Genomic DNA, 5,121 nt, shown 5'->3' with positions numbered 1-5,121 from the left:
GAGGCAGTTGCAAAATGTGGTTGGATCTTTGCCATCAACCTCACAAGGAGGCACAGGTAATTTGTTCATTTTTTCTCTTCTCCTGTTTAATCTGTACTTCTATGGTATATGCTTCCTTTTGGAAGTTGTCTATGAAATGTTACGTGTTTAAAGTGAAATTTTGGGAACTACCAGTTTAATTAATTAATATAAAGCATACATTATTTGTTTTTACACACCTACTATGTTTTATCTTTACACCACACTGGCTTTACTGGTAGAGAATGCCTTCAGCATTAACTCCACCTTTATATAATTTTTATTAAAGTTAATTTTTGTTACAGATTTCATTACAACATTTACAGAAGAAATAATCCCAGTGCAGCAGTCTCGAAATTTACCTAAATCTTTACCATCAGGCTTACAAGGTAAAATATAATTATAGTCAAATTCCATGTATGACATCACACTTTATGCAAAGATAGCTATTTGTATACATTTGTGGAACAGGGCAAGTGGTTTTGGAATCCAGCTCGAAAGACCGACTCGAAAGTCTTCTTCTTTCCTCATCTTTCTTTCATGGGCCTCGCAAGGGGCCACCAGTCGTGGCCTACATTTTTGTTGATGGGGTGGGATTTCCCCAACGCCTCTATAATGAAATATTTATTGCTGGTTCTCAATAGCCAGTAGGAATTGCATGCCCATATCCAAATGCTAAGGCGCTTTATCTATCCTGCTGGAAGGTCTTGGCATTCCTTGACAAATGCTATATCACGAAATTGTGCAGTCTATGGCCCTTTACATATTAAACGCATTTATTATTTCAGATCTCATTGAAATTGAAGCCAATAAAGAAAATCGCCCTGTTTGTCAAATTGTACAGCATAATGGTAAATATAATAATGTGTTTGTAAAATAACTATATAACTATAAAACGCGGCGATAGCCTAGTTGGGTGTGGAACGGACTGCCGAGACGAATGTCCGCAGGTTCAAATCCCAAGGGCACACACCTCTGACTTTTCTAAAATTATGTGTGAATTCTTTGTGAATTTATCGTTCGCTTTAACGGTGAAGGAAGACATCGTGAGGAAACCTGCACATCTGAGAAGTTCTATATAGGAATTTCGAAGGTGTGTGAAGTCTACCAATCCGCACTAGGCCAGCGTGGTGGACTAAGGCCTAATCCCTCTCAGTAGTAGAGGAGGCCCGTGCTCATCAGTGGGCAAGTATATAATACAGGGCTGATATTATTATTATTATTATTAAAATAACTATGTTAATGTTATAAGTATGTTAGATATTGGGGGTCAGATTTGGTTTTAATTCCCAGACAAATAAAACTAGAATTTCAGTTCCTTTTTATTTAGGACATTCATTTAAGTTCTAAATGCAGGTTAAATAGCTTTTGATAACAAATTAACATATACGTATTTGGAGAATTTCCAAAATCAACTCTAGGGTTTGAAATGAGGTAAATAAACCAAAGCTATAAATCAATATGGTTATTGGGTTTTTTTTTATGTTTACAAAAATAAATTTATTTTAAAAAGTTCAAGATGGTAACATTCCTGAGTATTGTAGGGTACTTTATTATGGACATGGACTTTTAACACAGGAAAGGAAGTTAACTCGGACGAAGCCGCAGGCAAAAGCTACTTAATAAGATTACAGTTTTGCAACTAAATACAGTACCTAATTTAGAAAACCCAAGAAAGCTTCACCTTTTATTTCTTACTTTTACAGATCTGTGGAGCTCATGGGTCATCATATTCTCCACGTTTAATAAAAACCTTGTGTTCGATTTTATAGTGTTTATTAATCCGTCACAACACAGACAACTATTTTATTTACATCAGTCATTCAAAATGTCACTACTGAAAATATGTGTGCGTCACGCGGGGTCCTCACGCAGCTCGAGCCTACGCCGAGCGCCTATGTGTGCGCGGCGCAGGCTTGGGCGCGTAATTTGAATTGGTGATCGCCACACCACCCCTCTACGGAGACAATTACTTTTTTTTGCGAAAAATGTAATATTACATGGGAACAAGGAGAAAAAGTAACGTGTTGCATGTGTCCACACGGGAAATTGAAAAAGTAACATGTTACACATGAGAAATTAATGAAAAAGGGTAACATGTAATACCTGGGAAATTAAAGGCAAGGGAAACATGTATTACATGGGAAATAGGAAGAAATAACATGTAATACATGGGAAAAAGGATAAAAAGAATTAAACATCGTAAGGTGTTTTAAAACGGACCTTACGACCTGAGCGTGTATACTGCTGCGGTTTGAGTGCGGCAGAGTCATTATTATGCTCGCTCAGAGCACAAGGATTTGCTGAGGCAGTGGGGCGGCAGTTTTCAATTCCCTGGAGTCCTCGTCGATGTAAGCTGGCTTGACGCGGTCCAGACTCACCTCGATGTCCTTGTTTCTAACTGAAATTTTAATGGTTTTATCTCTTCTGGAGATGACCTTAAAGGGGCCCGTGTAGGGCGGTTTCAAAGAGGTCCTTACGGCGTCGTCACGTAAGAAAACGTGCGACGTAGTAGCTAGGTCCTTGGAAACGAAAATAGACTACTGTCTATGCCGAGTGGCAGGTGTCGGTCTTAAAACAGACATATGCCGTCTCAGTTCAGTTGCAAAATTTGATTCGCTGTCAGTGCGATCAGAAGGTGAGGAGGAACAATAAATTCGCCAGGCAGGCATAGGGGTTCTCCATACACTAGCTCGGCGGGGGATGCTTGTATGTCCGCCTAAAGAGCGGCACGCATGCCCAAAAGCACGACAGGTAAAGCTTTATGCCATGTGTCCTCATGGCACATTAGGGTAGCTTTCAACTGCCGGTGCATTCGCTCTACCAACCCGTTTGCGCACGGATGGTAGCTTGTCGTGCGCACGCGTTTGGCGCCGCAAAGCTGCATCAGGGTCTGAAAAGGGAAGATTCAAATTGACGGCCCTGATCTGTAGTCACAATAGATGGGGTACCATAACGAGCCATCCACTCTCTAAAGAAATTTCCGCGCATTCCTCCGCGGTCGCGGTGGCCATAGGCCATGTTTCTGGCCACCGGGTGAATCTATCCACAGCTGTGAGACAATACTGGTAACCTCTACTGGATGGCAGAGCCCCAATAATGTCTATGTGCACGTGGCGAAAGCGTCTAGTAGGTGTGGAAAAGATTCCTAAAGGCGTGACAGTATGTCTAGAGATTTTGCAGCGTTGGCAGGCCGGACACAGTCTGGCCCACATTCTGCAGTCTCGCCTCATACCCGGCCAAACGAACCTGTCGGCGACCATACGCGCCGAGGTCCGTGCGCCTGGATGGCTTAGGTTGTGCAACTTGTCAAAATGCAGTCGCCGAAAGGATGGTGTGAGATATGGCCGGGGTTTCCCAGTTGATAAATCGCAAAGGTTTGCGTATCAGAACCAGGTAGGGTTACCTTCTTTAGTTCCAGGGACGAGTCACTTTGCATGTGCTTTAACTCCTCGTCGGTTGCCTGGTCTTTGGCGAGAGCGTAGTAGTCAAAACCGACGTGGACGGCGTCTACTCGTGACAAGGCATCGGCGACAACCGTAGTCCGTGCCCTGCACATGCACGAAGTCGGTGGTAAACTGCGAAATAAAAAGATAATTGATTTAATTGAACAGGAGGCAGCTTCTCGGTTCGTTGCGAGAATGCATAAATAAGGGGCTTGTGGTCAGTATATATGGTGACATGTTGAGCCTCAAAATATGTCTGAAGTGCTAAACAGCTTCATATACTCCCAGTAACTCGCGGTAGTACGCTGGCCAGGTAGCCTGGCGGCTGGTGAGCTTTTTGCTAAAGAAAGCAATGGGCTGCCAGGCATTATCTACAAACTGTTGTAGACAAGCGCCAACATGAGTAGATGAGGCATCTGTGAACAAACCAAGCTTTAGAGTTAGAAACGGGATGTGCCAAAAGAGTAGCATTAGATAAATAGTCTTTACACTTTTGGAATGCCAGTTCAAGGTCACTTGTCCATGGTACTGGCTTGGCTCCTTTTAACTTGCTAGATGCCAAAACTTCCAGGAGAGGTGCTTGTAAATCAGCTGCCCTGGGAATAAATTTGCGGTAAAAATTTACCATCCCCAAAATCTGCGGAGTCCTTCCACAGTTTTAGGGAGGGATAAACTTTTAAGGCTTCAATTCAGCGTGGTGGAGGAGAGGTTCCAGCTTTTGAAATTTGTAGCCCAGAAAGGTCACAGTGTCAGCCCCAAAACCCACTTAGATGGGTTAATGACAATGCCAAATTCTGATAAACGGTTGAAAAGAATTCTAAGGTGCTGCGCATGTTCCTCTGAGTGTGCGAAAACACCAGTATGTCATCGACATATGCAAAGCAAAAATCTAAACCACGTATAACGCCATCAATGAAGCGCTGGAAAGTCTGTCCAGCATTTCGCAACCCAAAGGTCATATAAGGGGAACTCAAAAAGGCCGAATGGCGTGATGATGGCTGTCTTGCAGATGTCATTAGGCGCAACCGGAATCTGTTGGTAGGCCTTCACAAGGTCGATAGTGCTAAAACAGAGCATTTAGCCAGGTTATGGCTGACATCCCTATATGGCGGACTGGATAGCGGTCTGGGATGGTTCTTGCGTTTAGTGCGCGATGATCGCCACATGGACGTAGACTACCATCTGCTTTGGGAACCAAGTGCAATGCAGAAAACCATGGGCTGTCGGAAGGACGGGCGGTCCCACAACGGACCATCTCAAATTCCTTTTAGCAGCGCATGGCTTTTGAGGCGCTAGTCGCCGATATTGGCATGCAACTGGGCAGTTGCCGAACACGCTGATCTCTGAAATGCCAAATCGCTTTATTACTTCGGATTTCAAATTGTTATATTTGTCTTTAGTTGGAGGATTTTCGATAACGTCCTCAAGCTCTGTTGCAACCCGAGTGTCTAATTTAGAAAGGATGTGGCCATACTTGGTGGAATCTTGTGTTATGCCCGCTATTTCAAATTGAGCTTCGGCCTGGGCAAACCATATTGCTGGCTTGTCATGCCAAAATGGTGGTAATTTTATGGTGATGCCAAACACACTTGCTTTAACATCACTGGAAGCTGCTGGTGTTTGAAGTTTGGCCAATTCTTCCTGCAGCTCCCTGACT

At 43.4% G+C, this 5,121-nt stretch overlaps 1 long non-coding RNA gene across 1 annotated transcript; it reads left to right on the top strand.

Annotated features, from left to right (window-relative positions):
* LOC119191182 lies at positions 1–941 on the top strand. Its single transcript, XR_005113387.1, has 3 exons — positions 1–56; positions 324–407; positions 807–941. It is a non-coding gene; the product is annotated as an uncharacterized LOC119191182 (long non-coding RNA).
* Positions 942–5,121: the final 4,180 nt, after the last annotated feature.

This window comes from Manduca sexta, unplaced genomic scaffold (assembly GCF_014839805.1).
Source record: "Manduca sexta isolate Smith_Timp_Sample1 unplaced genomic scaffold, JHU_Msex_v1.0 HiC_scaffold_1154, whole genome shotgun sequence".
Lineage (NCBI taxonomy): Eukaryota > Metazoa > Arthropoda > Insecta > Lepidoptera > Sphingidae > Manduca > Manduca sexta.
This window is presented reverse-complemented; position numbering and strand designations above follow the sequence as displayed.